The 19,886-nt window shown below is 39.4% G+C and overlaps 1 protein-coding gene across 1 annotated transcript in view; it reads right to left on the bottom strand.

Moving 5' to 3' along the window:
• The window catches only part of LOC107570159 (protein KIAA2022-like), a 65,310-nt gene extending 47,211 nt beyond the window's left edge, over positions 1 to 18,099 (bottom strand). Inside the window, exon 1 of the mRNA XM_016256361.1 lies at positions 17,813 to 18,099. The gene's annotated coding sequence lies outside the window, so the exon portion shown is untranslated. The remainder of the gene's footprint in view (positions 1 to 17,812) is intronic.
• Between the last annotated feature and the right edge of the window lie 1,787 nt (positions 18,100 to 19,886).

The following is a 19,886-nucleotide window of genomic DNA, read 5'->3' as shown; positions in this document are numbered from 1 at the left end:
AGCGGATCGAGTGTGTTGGGGAGGCTGGTTTTGATGTTGTGCATGACTAACCTCTCAAAGCACTTCATCATGATTGGAGTCAGTGCTATGGGACGGTAGTCGTTTAGACAGGACACAGGTGATTTCTTTGGTACCGGTATGATTGTTGTGGATTTGAGACATATGAAGACGACTGCCTGGCTCAGCGAGGTGTTGAAGATATCGGTTAGGACATCTGTCAGCTGTGCAGCACAGTCTCTCAATACATGGCCAGGTATGTCGTCAGGACCCGCAGCCTTGCGTGGGTTAATCCTAGATAGGGTCTTCCTTACGTCGGCTGGAGACAGACAGAGCGCCTGGTCGTTGGAAGGTATGGGCAGTTTTTGTGCAGGTGTGTCATTCTGCATTTCAAACCGTGAATAAAAAAGGTTGAGTGTATCCGGGAGGGATGTGTCATTATCACAGGCCTGTGGCGGGGGCTTGTAGTCAGTGATGGTCTGAATGGCTTGCCACAGGCTCCGTGTGTCTCTGCTGTCTGTGAAGTGATTGTTGATTTTTTGAGCATATGACCGTTTTGCATTTTTGATGCCACAGGACAGATTGGCTCTTGCTGTTTTGAGGGCTGCTTTATCTCCTGATCTGAATGCTTCATCTCTGGTCTTTAGCAGCCCACGAACCTCTGCTGTCATCCACGGCTTTTGGTTTGCACGTGTGGTGATGGTCTTGGTGACTGTCACATCATCAATGCACTTTTTGATGCAAGCACTCACAGTTTCAGTGTACTCCTGCAGGTCTGTGTGGTTGTTGTAGGTGGCTGCCTCTTTAAACATGTTCCAGTCTGTGCACTGAAAGCAGTCCTGTAGAGTTGAGGTAGCATCATCTGGCTTTCATCATCAGTTTCAGAAGTGGTCTGTATGCTGGAATTAGCATAACAGAGATGTGATCCGAGTACCCTAGGTGGGGGCGGGGTACAGCCTTTTACGCGTTCTTTTCTGTTGTGTAAACAAAGTCCAGTGTGTTTTTTCCCCTTGTTGCAAAGTTCACATGTTGGTAGAACTTTGGCAACACTGTCTTTAAGATTGCGTGGTTGAAGTCACCGGCTATTATGAAAAAACCGTCAGGGGTATTTGTTTGTTGTTCGCTGATGGCGATGTACAGCTCGCGAAGCGCGTCCTTAGCGTTTGCACACGGGGGGGATGTAAACTGCGACAATAACAATGGCCGTGAACTCCCGCGGCAGATAGAACGGTCGACACTTCACAAACATAAACTCCACCAGCGATGAACAGTGTTTTGTCACTACCACAGCATTGTTACACCACTCTTTGTTGACGTACACACACAAGCCACCCCCGCGAGTCTTACCAGACAGTGCTGTATCTCTGTCCGCTCGGTAGCAGGTGAGTCCGTGCAGCTGAATAGCGCATTCCAGGATATTGTCGTTTAACCATGTTTCAGTGAAAACAAACACACAACAATCCCTTGTCTCATGCTGTGTAGACCGACTGAGTTTAATTAAGTCCAGTTTATTTTCCAGACAGCGAACGTTTGAAAGCATGAGTGATGGAATCGCTGGTCTAGTGGGGTTAGCCCTTAGCCTAGCTCGTGTGCCTCCACACTTGCCGCGCTTCTGTCCCCTCTCACATTGCCGGCGTCGCCGTTTTGTGCGAGTAGTGTCAGTAGACGAGGTCTCGGGATTCAGCATTCGCAGGGGTCAGCACAACCGGAGTGCAATGGCTGAGCCTCACCCTGGGTGAACCACCTTCTTGATCATGGTGTCTCCCCTGCCAGGTAAGTATACCTGCCATGTTGACTGCATCGTCCACAGACCTGTTTGCTCTGCAGGCAAACTGAAGAGGATTCAGCAAGGGTCCAGTAATGTCCTTCAGGTGTGCCAGCACCAGTTTTTCAAATTGTTGAAATCAGTTTTTCATGACCTGACAGACGTTAGAGCCACAGGCCTGTAGTCATTAAGTTCTATAATTTTGGATTTCTTTGGGGATGTCAGCGAGTTTCTGTAAAGCTGAGCTCACGTGCGCTTGCGGAGGAATGTAAACACTGACGAAAATGAACGAGCAAAACTCCCCCAGTGAGTCGAAAGGCTTAGAGTTAATGAAAATCGCTTCTAGATCTGAACAGCACATCTTTTTTAACACGGTTACATCTGTACACCACCTTTCGTTGATGTAAAAGCATGTCCCGCCGCTGCGCGATTTCCCTGTTGATTCTGCGTCGCGATCTGCTCTGAACAGCTGAAAGCCCGGGAGACTCAACGCGCTGTCCGGTATGGCATCATTCAGCCAGGTTTCCGTGAAACACAGAGCAGCAGAGTGTGAGAAATTCTTATTTGTCCGGGAGAGCAGAAGGAGTTCGTCCGTTTTGTTGGGTAGAGAGTGGAGGTTCGCCAGATGGATGCTAGGCAACAGCGTTTGAAATCCACACTGCCTGAGCTTCACGAGGGCGCCGGCTCGCTTCCCCCGTCTGCGCGTCCTGAAGCGCTTGATCAGCGCAGCTGCTCCGCCAACTACTATGTCCAGCAAAACATCAGAATAGTCAAAAACCTGTAATATAACGGGTGATGTGTAGTGCCGAATGTCCAGCAATTCGTCTCTGGTGAAACTGATTGCAGGGATATAACTAAAGACAGGACAAACTAACAAAAACACAAAAACAACTGCAGAGCACGCCACGGAGGCCGCCATCATCATCGGCGCCATCTTGTCATTGTCAAATGTAAGGTTTTATATATAATGGTTGAATAATTTGTTTTTACATGTGTCAGAAATGAATTGCCCATCTAAAATACTCAAACTGGAACTGAAAAGGCAGTATCCTCTCAGCTATGCTCCTTCTTAGAAAGAAATGGTATCTGTGAGGATTTCCCATCAGAATTTAAACCGTATCATAGTAATGAGACTGCTCTCATCAGAGTTACAAATGACCTGCTCTTATCATCTGATCGTGGTTGTATTTCCCTATTAGTGCTACTGGATTTTAGTGCTGCGTTTCACACTATCGACCACAACATTCTTTTGAGTAGACTACAAAATTATGTTGGCATTAGTGGAATTGCATTGGCATTAAGGTTGTGACAGTGTGGAAATTTTCCACCGTGGGGGCGGGGGCGTTCCCTCTTTTCCTCGCTTTTAAATAGCTTGTAAAAGCGGCATGTGCATTTTACTTTCACTTTCAAATAGCGGCAATTCAGCGTAAAGCAATTGTTCGTTTTTAGTTTGTTTGAATTTTCCCTCTTTTCCTCGCTTTTAAATAGCTTGTAAAAGCGGCATGTGCATTTTACTTTCACTTTCAAATAGCGGCAATTCAGCGTAAAGCAATTGTTCGTTTTTAGTTTGTTTGAATTTTCCCTCTTTTCCTCGCTTTCCTTCGCTTTTAAATAGCTTAAAAGCACTGTGCGCATTCAGCGTCAATTGCTTGAATGCAACAACAAAATACAACGTTAAACTGACTTTAGCCTATATATAAAACATAGAACTTTTATTAACCAAACGAATAAAAATACACCATGCTATAGGGCAGGCTATGCCTAATATAAAATAGCAAATAACTTACATAAAGTTCAAATAGGTATACAAAACTGGAAATGAGTAATGGGTAAACATGTATAATATATAACCAAATAAATAAGAAACGTAGAATGTTTATTAGCAAAACGAATAAGAAGGCTTGGAGGCACGGCATACACCTTGATGTCAAATAAAATAAATAAATTACACAAAGTTTAAATAAAGTAAAAATCAGCAAACACTGTGGAACCAATTATATAAGAAACAAATGTTTAAAAAAACTTCCAAAATCACCTTAGATAAACGGCAAAAGTCAACAGGCTTTTCAAAATCCAAAATACTGCTAAACAGGCGTTTTTGTATCTCGTTTTGAAACTAAATCATCTGCCATCGTCTTGTCTGTCTCACCTCACTCTTCTTGTCAGTCAGCTCGACTCACTCTCCTCACTGGTGAAATGAAATCTGATCGGTGATGTGACTGTCATTCGGCACACTGCATTGAGCATCCGCATTCAGTTTTTAATTGTAGTGTCTGTTCTTTTACTGAACTAAATGATTTTTATTACTATAAAAAATCAAAACGACGGTGGGGGTCGGTGCTGCGGTGGGCAAGTGACGTAACCGCTGTTGTGGCTCAACAACGGTATCACCATCAGCACCGTTTTTCGCGGCAAGCCTAATTGGCATGGTTCAAATCTTACTTATCTGACTGTCATCAATTCGTAGAAGTGAATGAAGAGGTATCATATCGATCACAAGTACAGTATGAAGTACCTCAAGGCTCAGTACTGCGACCGCTGCTTTTCACGCTTTACATGTTACCCTCGGGAGATATCATCAGGAAACATGGTGTTAGCTTTCACTGTTATGCTGATGATACTCAGCTCTATATTTCTTCATGGCCCGACGATACATAGCCATTTGCAAAACTAACGAAATGCATAATGATATAAAAAACTGGGTGACTAGTAATTTCCTACAGCTAAATTCTGAAAAACAGAGGTGTTAATTATTGGACCAAAAACCTCTGCATGTAATAATCTAGAACACTGTCTAACACTTGATGGCTGCTCTCAAACTCTCGCCATTTGATAATACCTAGAATATAAAAATCAGCTGCGGGTGGCAGATCCTTTTCCAATTTAGCGCACAGACTCTGGAACAATCTACCTAGCATTGTTCAGGAGGCAGACACACTCTTGTCAGTTTAAATCTAGATTAAAGATCTAGATCATCTCTTTAACCTGGCATACAACTAGGGCTGTACGATAATCGCATGCGATTATGAACGCGATATTGCGTAGCTTGTCAGTGAACTACAGCTCTGTGTAGAACCAAGTCTTGTTTACAGCAAAGAAAAACCCGTCTCCTCTTAGCTTACATCAAAATCCTCTGTCATTTTTCTTTACAAATCCTTGTTTTATACTTCTAATTCATGAGCAGTGTTTTGTTTTGCTCTCTCCTCTGGGTTTCCGTGTTTGTCACTTCTGTGTTCGTCACTGCATTCATGGGCTAATTTTCATTTTTGGGTAAACTATCACTTTAATGTTGATTCCAACATTTACTAATACATTATACATCTATTAATGTTCATTAATGAACCTGAGCTAACATGGACTAGAAATTATTATAACGTTTTATAGAAAAAATAACGTTAACAAAGATTAATAACAAATGTATTGTTCATTGTTAGTTAATGCATTAAATATAGTGAACAAATAGAAACTTATTGCAAAGTGATACCATAATTATGGACTATGAGCATTTTTCTCTAATTTATAAATAAAGGAATAGATCACCCAAAACTTCTGTCATCATGTACTCAATCTCATGTCATTCAAACCTGTATGACTTTCATTTTTCCATAGAACAGGAAGAATGACGGACTGTCTGCCACTTAGTATTTTTTTCAGTACAATGAAAGTGACTGAGATGGTCATTCTGCCTAACATATTGTTCTGTGTTCTGCAGAAGACAGAAAGTCAGACAGGTTTGGATTGACAAGAGGATGAGTAAATGATGACAGAATATGCTTTTTTGCTTGAATGATCCCTTGAAGACCAATCACTGACAGGTCTGTGAAACGTAAATACCTTATTAAAGAAATGTACACTGGATTTAGTTTTGATTTGTCAAATCTGTTCTGTTTCACAAATCTCATCATTTCACAACAGGCTGCCAAGACTCATAAAAGCAATTATTGTTTTAACTGTTAATAGAATCATAAATGAAACAGAATCTTTACATGGACTCAAACAAGAATCACTAATTCATTCAGATTCATGTTCCTAGATATGAACAGCAAAACAATTTGATGCATGGTTTGCTACAAATAATTGCTCAGGTGATCAGAAACATAAAAAAACCACCATTAACATATTTTAAGGACATCTACGTGGTCCGTCACCCATTTCAGCTGCCTGTGCTGCACATGGCCATTACACGTAGCATGTAAACAGCCCGTTTAGCACAGGTAATGGGAAATTTCAACAGGTTAAGCAAGAGCCGCTGCCTGCTTGCATGTCCTGCTGCAAGGCGACCACAGTCACAATCCTCATACATCTCATGACAACCTTAATGAGCATCCTCACATTCTGTGCCATAGCACTAATTTGAGAAATTTCCAGCACAAAGACATAATGAGACAAACTAATTAGACGCAGTCTTTGCTGCACAGAGATCCTCCGCAGTTCAAGTTAGCCGCCTACCTGGCGTGTTCTAAAATAGGCACGAGCCGTCAAGAACATATATGTTAATTCTGCTCAGCTGCCGTGGCCGCGTGTGTGTGAAAGCATGTGTACAAGCGTTACATTGTGTTGAGGCAGCGCGCACAACTAGCATGCTCTTCAAACTCCTAATGGCTACTGCGTCACGGAGGGCCAAGACATTGATCCATAGGTTTTCTGTACAAGAAGCTTTCTACAATATGTATGAGACTTGTTCGTTACATCCGAGAACAGAAAGACACAATAGTATGAATCTCTACGGAAGCATTAAACTAGAGTCAATAGCACACAGAAGGCACATATGGATATTCGAGTCTCTGGAGAGTTAATTATTTATCGCAAATTGCCCCTAGAAGGGCTTTAAAATGTGCCGTAGAAGGAAGAACCAGAAATGAAGAGAGGCCAGGCAAAGTGAGAAAGTGAGATAGGCCGGAGAGAATGAGATGTAATTGATTTCAAATGTGATGGGGGAAGCCACGGTCCCCAGAGAAAAGTCCAGCTCATCGCAGCGGAAATGGCAGTGGAATGCAGCTCTATGAAAATTACAATTAATACTCAGGCTGTATTAAATACTCTGCTAAAACAGACATTAGCATTGAAAATGTGATGACGTGAAGCCTTACAACAGAGAAGGGACAAACTGAATATGTGATGTTGGGAGCAGTTCTTGTTTTGCTGCTTGAGGTTTTGAAAACATAACTACAGCAGAAATTCAAGAAATGCAACCCTTGAAAAACAATTCCCTGGATCAAGCTGGATTGATTTTACTTCACAAATTCCTGCTTCTCATGAAATAAACAATTTGCTTTGCAAAAAAAACTAAAACAAATACATTTAAAAAATTGTATTTCATTCAGGGCTTTTACAAACTGGAAAGAACGGGATTAGCACATGACGTGGGTCAAACACCAAGGCTTGTTTCTGGAGCATGTGCATAACCACTAATGCAATGCTTTAAACAGATCACTACCATAATATATACTGTAGATGTACATGCATTTAAATATGGTATTGTGTGTGTGCAAATATATTTGAACACACATGTACCTTATATATATTCACATTTATATGGGAACATGTATGTACAATATATGTACTCAATTATGAGGAAAATATATATTTTGATATATGCCCATGTATTTGTATTTATACATATAGTACATAAAGCACCCAGTTGATTAAGCTATAAATGTGAAATCTCATTTTCCACCCACCATGTTGCATTGATTTTAACAAGACATCCAACTGTTCAAAAATCCAAAACTTTTAATACATGTTTCAGTAATGTAGTGTAGTTTTTGTCTTCATTGCTATCATATATGTATTTGAAGTCATTTTAAAGTCTATTGTTTGCTTGAGGCTAGAATAATCAACCGATTACCAAAATCGTTAGTGACCACTCTAGTGCACAAACAAAACACTGGGTAAAATAGTGAGGTTTTTAACAGGTTTGAAATAGTTTCACTAACTTTCAGTATTAAATTTAATATAGTTTTATTCACCATCTCTCTAGACTTGCAAAACTGCCTTAGATGCCTAAAAATGCTGTCTAGGTAGGCGGCTCACTAGGGTTTCAGCCAGAACTATTGTCATTGTTAGCGTTACTGAATCAGTTGGTGTTCGATGAACACGGGTTAATGTGTGAGTCAGACTAACTATGAGGAACAAGAATTTATACAGTTATGATTAAATATGCCATGTCTTTGTGATTTGACTTCCTACTGATTCAATGAAAGACTGTGCTCTACAAATGAAGAAATTAAGCAAATTTGGACTTTAATAGAAAATTAATTGGCGGTGCCGAAGGCATTGAAGCAGATATGTGGATTAATAATGAGTAAAAAGGAGTTTTCCTTCCTTCTTTTCCACTCAGAAAACCCTGTTTGGATCTGGTGCTGTGTTTGAAATGTCTTGAGTCCAGTGAGATTCTCCCAGTGAGGTGGAGAAACAAACCCTTGACATGCCACCGCATGCTGATGACAGCCTGTCTGCCAGCTGGCTGAAGCTTCCTGGCCAAGAATGAGTCTACAAACAGGTGAAAGTATCGTTGCCTACACTGAGAGATGAGACATGGTTTACAGGAAAGGTTGCCTGAAGGACTGGGAGATATGACCGTATACAGTGCAATCTGAAATTAATGCAGTGTTTTCTCCAGAACTTCCTGGGACACGTGCAATATTCTTTACATCAAACCAGCAAATATGAGGAAGCATTTCACATTAGGAATGTTCATTTGAGAATTTTGACCGACTAATACAATCAGTTAAACGGTTTAAAAAGTCATTTAATTATTTATTTTTTTAAGTAATTTATCAAAATATTTAAAAAGGTTTGCGGCATGGTTAAAATACCCTACGCGTATAAAAATAATGTGTTTTTTAGGGGGTGGGGGACATAAGTCGCGTATAAGTTGCATTTTATTATTTCATTCAGAAATAGGCCTAATGCCGACGCAAAATGTTTACAAACATTATAATAAACACTAAACATAGCTAGGCTATTTTAGTTCCCCTTACTCAACAACAAATTCTTTCAATTAACAGTATTTAGAAAAGAACAAGAATTAAAAATATAAGAAGCTATAGCAATATAAACGACAAGCCAAAACGAATTAATTTAGGCTAAAACGAAACTGAAGCCAACGTTTTTGTCTCTCATTCCACACAAAATCAAATGTTTCTGTATTCGCAATGTATTTGAATGCCAAATTATTATTTATTATGTAGCCTACTTCACTCGCTTTCCAATATCCACGTAAAATAAAATGTTTTGCATAAAATCGCGGCGGTACGGTGATAACACTTAACGGCACAGATTTTACTACATTTTTTTTTTCTCCATATGTTTGACTGACTGTATTTTATTATGATAATGAACTGTCAAAGTAGCAATGCTTAACTGAGTGCGTGCATGCGGCGCAATCACTTGATTTTTTTTTCCTTCTAACAGTGGAAGCAACTACTCTTTTTAGTCCTAAATATAATCGGAATTGTAAAAGTTTTGCCTTTATTTGTGTACTTTCACAATAAAAAACAAATCTTTGTGCTTTTGTAAAATAAGCCTAAAGAAAAACAGGATGCCGCTTTCTGCCGTCTGTTTCCTTTCGCGCAGCACAAAAATGAACCGAAACTCTTCATATAGGCTACTTGCTGCAGTTTTTCTTTCATTTTCTTAATTTATTATTTAAGTAAAAATATGTTTCTCATATAGGCCTATTTATTCGTTATATAGCCTAGCTTTATTATGTTTTTCTCCACTCGCAGAAGCGCTGCAGGTGCGTGATGTGATGCATGTGAATCCTCATGTTCTGTTGTTTGCTGCTTGTTGCGCATGCAAAATGAATCCCCGGGAAACAAATGTTAGTATTTTTAACAGGTCACAGACACGTATCCTTTCTAATTGAATTCAATTCTAATTTAAAATAATCTTGTCGGTTAACGGTTAACAATCGGTTAACGAGCGTCGGTTGTCGGTTAGGAAAAATAACCGAAATTAACATCCCTAGATCACATGTTTTAGTGACAGGTGCTGTTTCACTGAGAGACATGGAGTGTCTCATTTCAAATATGGTACTGTGAGTATTACAGAACCGGCTTTTTTAACAAAATGCGCATGACAATCGCATTCGATTAATCGTGCAGCCCTAACTGTGAGTGACTGTTTTCATGCCAGAAAAATCGGGCAGTACAAAGTATAAAAATACAAAATTAATGCAATACAATGTATGCACAGATTCACGGCCAGTAAGAACTTTTCTCAATGCAATTGGCATTGGCAGCTGTGATAAAATGTAAAACAATGTTGTACAAAGCATGTCTTGCGTTGGAAGAGTTTAAAATGATATAGGGTTCAACCTCAAAGAAATCCAAACATCCTTCATAATTCTCTGTTCTGAACTACTGAAATCATTTGAGTCAAAGGGCTTCAAAACATGACACTGCCAACCTCTCTGAGAATAAAGGAGTTTAAAGCTTATCATCTGACAACCACACCACTTTAAACAGACTAAAACACTTGCCTACTGCTCCACAGTACAATGCTTGACTTTATACTGTAATTAAAGATGCATATTAGTACCTTAAAGGTTCATATTAATTCCTAAAGAGTACATATAAGTACCTAAACGATACATATTAGTACCTTTTGAAAGCGTAAGGCCCCCAGCGACAGCTTTTGTACCATTTTTTCTGAGAGTGTGTATAATAATTCTGATTACAACAATAATTTTAAAAAATCATAATAGGATTGTCCTTAGATAATTCAGTAACATGAAAACGTCTAATGAAAGCTTGGATCTTTCTGATCTCGGATCTTTATGAGTAACGGTTTTGACTGTTTTTGGTCTTTCACAAATCATACTTTAAAATGCATAGAAAATCTACACAAATAAACTCAAAATGAACAATATTTCCCATTTATTCTTTATGCTTGACACCTAATGTCATATGAAATCTAACATCTTAGCTTCATAAATTGACCCTACAGGGGTTTGATCCTAGTACCCTTGAGTTAACAGCCCAGATCTTTAACCATTAATACACCATCATACCGACCTTTGAAAAATTGGATGAAAGAGACGAGCACAAAACATTAGGCGCGTTTCCATTACCCTTCAAATTGAGCAAATTGAAATTGAAAATACGCCTAATGGAAATGCGTCAATTTCGCAAAAATGCCCATATATCGCAAAAAAGTTTTTATGCTCACATGAGGTGGTTTTTCAGGCAGTGCGAAAAAGGAATAATTCACAAAACTGCGATGGAAATGGCTTTTTTGCATTTACAGGTCACATGGCGTATGTAAAAAGTCATATGATCATTCTTCAATGTACTATAACCTCCAAGAAACACATCATACGTGGCCGCGCTCCAGTATAAGGGGCTTTTCCTACCATTAATGCTTAGACAATTTACACTGCACACGTCTGCGGTGCAGTGTGGCTCTGATACGGCCACTGAAGCTGATTGCGGCCACAATGCTTGTGTTTATTCCAGAATCCAGCCGCGCCATGCAGGTTTCTGAAGCAGCTCTCTGTGCTGCTTCTGTGAAGATACACGCATACGCCTCCTTTGAATAAATATAGCCAAAATCCGTCAAAATCCCACCAAAATCCGTTGCCATGACTTCTCACGAGAGGCAAAAGGTTACGTTTTAGTCACATAACATTGGTTAATGGAAAACGCCATCATTTCGCAATACTTTTTTATTTTCATTTATAAAATATCGCCAAAGTTTTGCACAAATCTATAATGGAAACGCGCCTGTCGTGACTCATTTTTTGCTGCTCATTTGGTGGTGTTTAAAGGCAGCTGATCCAGCGGCAGATCCTGAATCCAGAGCTGCCAGCCTAAGAGTCCGAGAGACACAAAGACTCTAGTGTCACTGCAGGCCACTGATGATGGGGGGCTGGGCAATGAAAACGCCACCGAGCACACAATTAAAACACCCAAGATAAAGCAGGAATGCTTTCTGTGAAGCCTCTATGTATTATGCATGATTTGTATTGTGTTATGAAGGCATCCAACACTCGTTCTAATATACAATGACATTTGTATTCTGTTTTCTTAAATTATTTTTTACCACAGCTATAGTCCATCACAGTGCATTTCTATCCCAAACCAGGCTCACTGGAAAAAAGATACCTGTGGTGACATTTCTGCAAAATATTACGTTGCTGCTTGCACACTTTCAAAGTGAAATGTCAGAATCATATGAGCTACCGAACAAACCTTCTGTGTACCGTATAGTCAGTGGCACTAAAAGCATATTCAGTTTTATCCAAAAAAAGAAGAACGTGAATCTGGCAGTTTTATTACATTGGTTGTTTGGAAATGAAATGACTGGTGAGTGGTGCTAAAAGGTCTATCACACTATATAGACCTTTAAAATAACATACCACCTACACTAAACCCGACCCTAAACCCAACTGAAAGAAACAAAAGCACCTCACATCACAAGTGTACCAGGTGCGCTACCAAGCAAGTTTACTACTTCAGAAAAGCCGTACATATGGAGCTATGTGATGCGAATGTTGTGAGGTTGTTCAATGAACCGCATGAAAATAAGACTTTATTAATGGAGATTCTGCCCCTGTAACCATAGTTTGTGTGAATAGCGTTCATTTCAGCTGAAAAATGCTATAGAGCTGAAAAAATAACTTTTTCGTTCGAATCAGATATTGACAAAACTCGACTACTGATGTTGATCATGTGTTTTGATACTGATATGTAAGATGCAACTCTTAATAGGAGAGAATTAAATGAATGTATTACCAACAAAACATGTGCAAGTCCAAAATTAACTCCACAATTGTGTTGAGAAAATGTAACGGCCATAAATACTTCCTACTGGCCATTAAACTTTCATTTTAAGCTATTGTTTAATTGAGTTTTGTTTTGGTGGCTTAACTTCAAGAAAGTGCTCTTGTGGTGAAAATGTGTAAGTAAAAACAAAATAAAATAAAATTGGGCCAACAAAACAAGCTTTGGCTTTCTTGCTTAACATCAATTGGTGACGTTTTCAGAAATTGCACAGCAGCCACTGAGCTTGTCTTTGGACGACTGTTTGAATCTCTACAAAAATGCAATTACAATGATATTTCATCTGGAGAAGACCATTCACTTTCAGACTGTTGTGATTTTGCCTCCTGTTTTGACGAAATCAAGTGTTGCGTTGCACCTGCAGTCATCTCTATGTGAACCAGCACACTGTTGACAACTCTGAGTCACACATGGCTGGAATATGATTTCATCAAAGAGCTCTTGACCACAGCCACTACAGCCCTGCAATTTACACGTAGCGTAAAACCACCACACCATTCACATTGAAAAAAAAAACAGCTCCATCAAGAGCTACTTGAGCCAAACAGCTCTGCTTATTCAGATGTGTACTTCCACAATAAATTATCACATCAGACAGAAAGATGAATGTGTTCTGTACATTATAGTATAGTTAAACCAGATACAGTGTGTTCCATGCACATGGCATTTTAATAAGCTTTTAAATGTGAGGGAAACAAAGACGTGCACTTTAGTGTGTGCCAAGAATGAATAGAAAAATGTGCTGTTTGCCAGAAAGAGGAAGTATACAGCTTTCCTGAAGGGTTTGCTTACATTGTAACAGCACCAAAAATACTATAAGAACATGGCTAAAGACCTCTAGAGGACCACGTAGGGGCACTTCTCAAAACACACACAGGTTAAAATGTGGTTCAGGCAGACAGCTTTTTATGTTTTGAGACCATGATGCCTAAAGATGCCATCTTCATATACAGCTCATTTGATTTTGAAACCATCAAGAATGTCATCTAGGTAGGCAGCTCCAGACTTTGACTATATATCGCCAAAAATGCTTTCTATGTTGGCAGCTGAAGCTCTGAGGCTACAATACCAAGCAATGCAGTTTAGGTAGGCACCTAGATAAGTTTTAAGACTATGATGCCCAAAAATACAGTCTACACAGGCAGCTTACATGGTAATTTATCCTGGTTTGACACATCCTATAGTCTGCCCAAATTTACTGACCCTCTTTCCAGATGTCTCAACCAGAACCTGGACAGTAATGTTTGGTCAGGAGTGATCACTAGGTTTTGAGACCATCATGTCCACAAATGCTGCCTAAGTCAGTCATTAATGGTCAAATATGAAATTCTTGAAACCTAAAGAACTTGAGGTTGATAAGACAAATGCTGCATTTCCGTACTGCTACCAAATATGCATCTCGAAGGGATGTGTGCATAATGTATTTTAGTATTCACAGTTCTTCTTTTGAAAATTATCGTATATTTGTTTGTTTGGTCTGCTTTTTGGCACAAGATGCCTAGACAGCATCTTTGGGCATATATAAGACTGTGATGGCCAAAAATGCTGTCTATTAAGTATTAGGAAAGAATCATCTAAAACTTTGTGTCTTAAAACCAAACAAGAATGCCGTATAGGTAGGCAGCTCCCTAAACTTTATGACTATATGATGCCCAAAAATGCTGTACATGTTGGCAGCTTAAATTCTGAGACTATAGTGCTAAACAATGTCTAGATAGGTCTAGATACCCAAAGTCTAGGTAGGTACCACCTCGCTAGGTTTTGAGAAAACAATGCCCAAAAATCCAGTCAATACAAAGGCAGCTTCCATGGTATTTTACACTAAAATGACGTCTAGGAAGAACCTAACTGGACACTGAGAACAATGTTTAAAAGTGCCATCTAGTTAGGCAGCTCGCTAGGTTTTAAAACCATGATGTCCAAACATGCCATCTGGACAGTTCACTAGGTTTTCAGCCCATGATGATTCAAAATCCTGTCCAATTAAATTAAGCAGCTCTACTGAAGGGTTCACTTACATGGCAACACCAGGACAAATGCACGGCTAACACCAAAAAACAACTAGAAAAATTCTCAGTATTGTCAATTAGAGGACAATACCCCATCAAAAGGAATAGATTTTGAACAGGCAAAACATTCATTCATATTAATTTCAGTGTGATTTCCTTCACAGCTGATGAACTTCAGCCTCAGGTGAGCAGATAGCAGAGTGTCTGGAGCTATCAGTGTGTGGAGATCACAGGAAGGCTGTAAAAGCATGAAAAGACGTTGTGGCTCTGTCCCTCAGGAACAGCCTGAGCTCTCTCCCCCTTCGGCCATGAAAAGCAATCAAGAAGCTGAACAATCTCCCATGGACTTCACCTCGCTGTTTAATTACAGCGTCGGCTCTCCGCTGCAGTCTGCATGACTGAGCTTATCCACGGTCCAAGAGAAAGACATGCTGCAATATATGACTCAGACATAGAAAATCACAGCTGCTGAAAATAAAACATGTACTGACCCAGTGGTAGGATATGACACATCATATATGTAGTGTGGATAATGCAAATAATGGTAGCATATGATTGAAACGATTGGTGGGACTATATGGGTTTTCTAATGGCCAATGATGATTTTAATAACTAGAAAGAAACTGACAACAGATAAATGATAGCTAAGATATACAAAAAAAACAAGATTGCATTTAAATGTGCATAGGCCTGTCGCAATAATCAATATATCGACTTATTGTGCAATATATGTACATGACCTCAATCATTTTTGGTGATGCAATATATCGCCCATTATATTTACTTAAAAATTAATGTCACCATGTTTTGTACATTCCACTTGCGCCTGTGTCTTTTGCAGCTTCTCGTACATAACGTGGTGTAGTCATGAGGTGCTAGTTCACATTTTAAAAAAAATGCTTCTGCAAAGTTTCATCTGCAGATATGGTCTTGTTTAGAGATCTGTGTCTTTGTGCATACGGACATCTGACTGCTAAGTAGTGATTGTGTTTTTCAGCAATAGTGTGCACACTTAGTTTACAGAGAAAAGAAGGTCAGGGAAAAAAATCTGTAGATGGAAAAATCTCTATACAAGTTCTTTGTGCATTTTTCATTTTTCTACTTGTTACTTTGCACTTTTTGTTAGCAAATGGTTATTTACTATTTATTCAGGTTTTTTAAGGTATCTAATATTTTGATACTTAATTTCCATGATCTAAATATTCTTAAAAATGTCAAGTTTGTTGTCATTTGGAAGTGTGTAGGCCTTCTTGCATTATTATGCTGTTACATTATGATTATATACTCAGTGGCATAAAATGGTCTTTAAAATGACAATAATATCGCTTATCGCAATTATTTATGGGGCAATATATCCCATAACAAAAAGTTGTTATCGTGACAGGCCTAAATGTGCATGCATTTTGCACAATATGTATGCCAAATTTTATGTAAAAACAGAAACTGAGATAGTAGTTGAGCCTATTGGTAGTTTTTGGAACTGACAACATTTTGGTTCAATGGCCACATAAACGTTTTAACGTTGATAATCTCAAAATGACCAAATAACAGCTGCTTAACCATCCTTGATCTGACTAATTGACACATACTCAGTTTCCTGTGAGTCATCTAGGTAGGTTCTAGCTACACAATCACTTAGCAAAACTGTTGTTGTAATTATGGCTAACAAGGGATTTTTGCTGCCACAGTAGCTTAGTAGTAAAGTAGCTTTCAGAAATCCCACAGGCCGAGGTCTTTCAATTAAACACACAAAAACAATACCCTCACAACAACAGTGACAACGCTTAGAGTTCAACTCAAATCAATGCAAGTGAGCTGTTTCATAAAGAGATGCATGAAAAAAAACAAAAGAAATAATGAGTGGAATGCAAGTGAAGGATAAATCAGAATTCAGAAGCCAGAACTGGAATGTCATGGAATCAAAAATGATAGAGAACAAATACAACATGGCGGAGAAAAAAAAAAGAAAAACGGATGCATTAGAGCTGAGACCATCTATTAATGAACTTTTAATAAATATCTTTCTCGTGCAAATTATGAATCTCACTTTGGCTTCAGGTTCAAATATTTCATGATGCCATCTGGTCCCCTCAAAAAACATTCATCCTCATAGTCATCATCTCTGAGGGCATTGTTGCGATGACCGTAGAGAAGAAAACCAGCAGACGTTATGACTAAACTCTGGGGGGAAAAACAAAGAAAAACACTAGCCCATTGATAGACTTGTGACTCAGTGAGTGAGCGGCACAGATTGGGCTGACAGAGTGCTCCGAACTGCCAATGGATTCAGTGGGAATGTGATTCAGTTCTTTTATAAGACTACAAACAAACACAGTCGTCACAGATGATCAAATCTGCACAACACCAGATTTCAGGCCCTCTGTACAATTCCTAAAATGCATCCTGGTTCAAGCATCTTTGACATATCCTATAGTTTCCCCAAATCCACTGACCCCCTCTCCGGACAGTCATTGATGGTCAGGAGTGATCCCTAGGTTTTGAAACCATCATGTCCACAAATTCTGATATGAAACTGTTCTTGAAACCTAAAGAGCTTGAGGTTGATAAGACAAATGCTGCATTTCCGTACTGCTACCAAATATGCATCTCGTGCATAATGTATTTTAGTATTCACAGTTCTTCTTTTGAAAATGATCCTATATTTGTTTTTACTTTTTGGCACAAGACAATAAAATTAGGCAAGAACACTTGTGTGTCTTTATGGCCAAAAATACTGTCTAGGTAGGCAGCCTACTATAGTTTTGAGCTACGATATCCCAACATGACGTCTAAGCAAGCAGTCCACTTATGAGTCCATGCGATGGCCAAAAAATGCTGTCTAGGAAGGCAACACTCAATGTTTTACACCAAGACTCCCAAAAATGCCCTCTAGGTAGGACACCATAATGTCCAAATAGGATGTCAGGGTAGGCTGCTCATTCGTTTTTTGATACCACGGTGACCAAAAACATCTATGTAGGCAGCTCCTGAGATCATGATGTTCCAAAAGGCTGTCAATGAGACTATGGTGCCCATATAGACAACTCGCTAGGAAACGTGCCCAAAAACGTTTGGTTTTGAGACAAGTGTCAGAAGTGAGCAGGGCTTCATCAAGCCAAAAGTAACATTACTACAGATGCAATGAACACCTCCTCATCATATCTGTATTGGAATAGTCATGCAGTGCATGCATATTGATAAAGTGGAGCGTTTTCATCCGTATCTCACGCAGAAGAGCGCGTCAGATGACTTACCCGTTCCTTACGCAGCCAGATAGTGTTTATTTCTTAACGCCGAGAGCTTTAAACGCCACGAAACAGCTCATACGTGGAAATAATTTCCTTTATCAGAGGCACTTGTGCATGTTTTCGCGCATCCCGGGCCTCCCGTCAGTGATGGAGAACAGCCCGCTGATTCGCGTTCCTCTATCGCTCCATCTCTGATGACAGCAGCAGCGTGTGTTCAGATCTCCGCCGAAGAGCACTCATCAGCTCCAGCACGTCTCCATCTGTGGCTCAGGTGCTGGATGTTGCCATTGTTCAGCCTGCTGGCTCTCGGTGTGATGGGCGCAGTCTCGTAGGCGCGCGCCCTCGGTGCTCTCCGGCTCGTGACGTGTGCGCGAAGGGGAGGAGCTACAGGTGAAAAGGCCAAAAAGTTTTCTTTCACCATATACACAATGCATCAAAATAAAAATCTATTGTGACTTTACTGGTTCATATTTCTAAAATATGCAAATGATGCATCATCTGATTAGATTTGCGGTGCTACTTACAAATTGCAGTCCGTTACTGATTCCAAAAATTGTAGTTAATTACCGGTACATTACACATTTGAGCTACTATAATCAGACTACTTTTAGAATACTTTTGACCTCAATCGTTTATCGCATGATTTAAAGGGGTCATATGATGCGATTTCAATGTTTCCTTTCTCTTTGGAGTGTTACAAGCTCTTGGTGCATAAAGAAGATCTGTAAAGTTGCAAAGACTAAAGTCTCAAATCCAAAGAGATATTCTTTATAAAAGTTAAGAGTCAGCCACGCCTACCTAAAACGGCTCGTTCTAACACGCCCCCACATGTCTACATCACTATGTGGGAAGATTTGCATAACGCCACACAAATGTTCACGCAAAGAAAGAAGGCGTAACTTTTATTCTCGCTGTAGTATTGTTGTTCCCGCCGCCGCCATGTTGTGAAGGCTCTGTGTGCTTCGTAGTGAAAGCGAAACTACTTTGTTTGGCCTTCCAAAAGAGGACGATATCCGCTTCGTCATGCCTGGAGCTGATCCGTGCTGGTCGCTGAGGAAATACATCAACTTTGCGCTGTGGCTCGCCGGATCGGCTTTCACCGTGGACGAAGCAGAGTCCAGCCCGGGGTCGCCACATGTGGTTGACGCAGGCATCACAGTATGGTGAGGGGCGTAACATTTCTGTCACACGCTTGAGGTATTCGGCCAATCACAACGCACTGGATAGCTGGCCAATCACAACACACCTTGCTTTTCAGACCGATGAGCTTTGTAAAAATCGATGCATTTCAGAAAGGCGGGACATAGAGGAGAAACAATAATCTACAGTATGTGGGAAATAATGTGTTTTTTTTTTTTTACCTTAAACCGCATAAACACATTTTATTACACCAAATACACAACATAATTTTCTTTTTAGCAGCATCAAATGACCCCTTTAAATAGGACAATCTTATACCATAATGATATAGAAATACAAAGCGAAGAAGAATATATTACATTCATTGTTATAATGAAGTGCATTAAACATTATATTACGTCAAGGTTTCCCAAACTGGGGTTAAATAACCTCCTGAGTAAAAATTCACATAAAAATTAATGAGTTCATCAGTAGCTAATTGATGCCATGTTGAAATGTTTAGAAAACACTATTGAATTGATTTTTGTAAATCCAGTGTTCAAATGCTGTTTAGCCTCTTCATTTTCTGTGTAATTATATCCACCTGACTAATGACTATAGTCTTTGTGTGAATGTCCACAAAACTGCACGACTTTCTGCGTGTATATAAGCGGCAGGCCATTTTAGAAAGGAACATTTAAAAGATGAAAGAAAAATGAGGGAGAATCAAATTCTGAATAATTGACTGCTATTGTGTGAATAATATGTTAATATATAATCAATAAAAAAGTAACTGTAGTCTGCTTTTAAAATACTGTAATCTAATTACAAGTACTTAATTTTCAGAAACTGATTACACAATCCAGATTATATGTAATCAGTTACTACCCAGCACTGTACATCTGCATATAATAACATAAAGGTTACACTGAGAGCTCAGAGGTTAATAACTGATACTAAA

This window comes from Sinocyclocheilus grahami, unplaced genomic scaffold (genome assembly GCF_001515645.1).
Source record: "Sinocyclocheilus grahami isolate Dianchi unplaced genomic scaffold, SAMN03320097.WGS_v1.1 scaffold1422.1, whole genome shotgun sequence".
Taxonomy (NCBI): domain Eukaryota; kingdom Metazoa; phylum Chordata; class Actinopteri; order Cypriniformes; family Cyprinidae; genus Sinocyclocheilus; species Sinocyclocheilus grahami.
The sequence above is the reverse complement of the archived record's forward strand: the minus strand, read 5'-3'. Positions and strand labels throughout refer to the sequence as shown.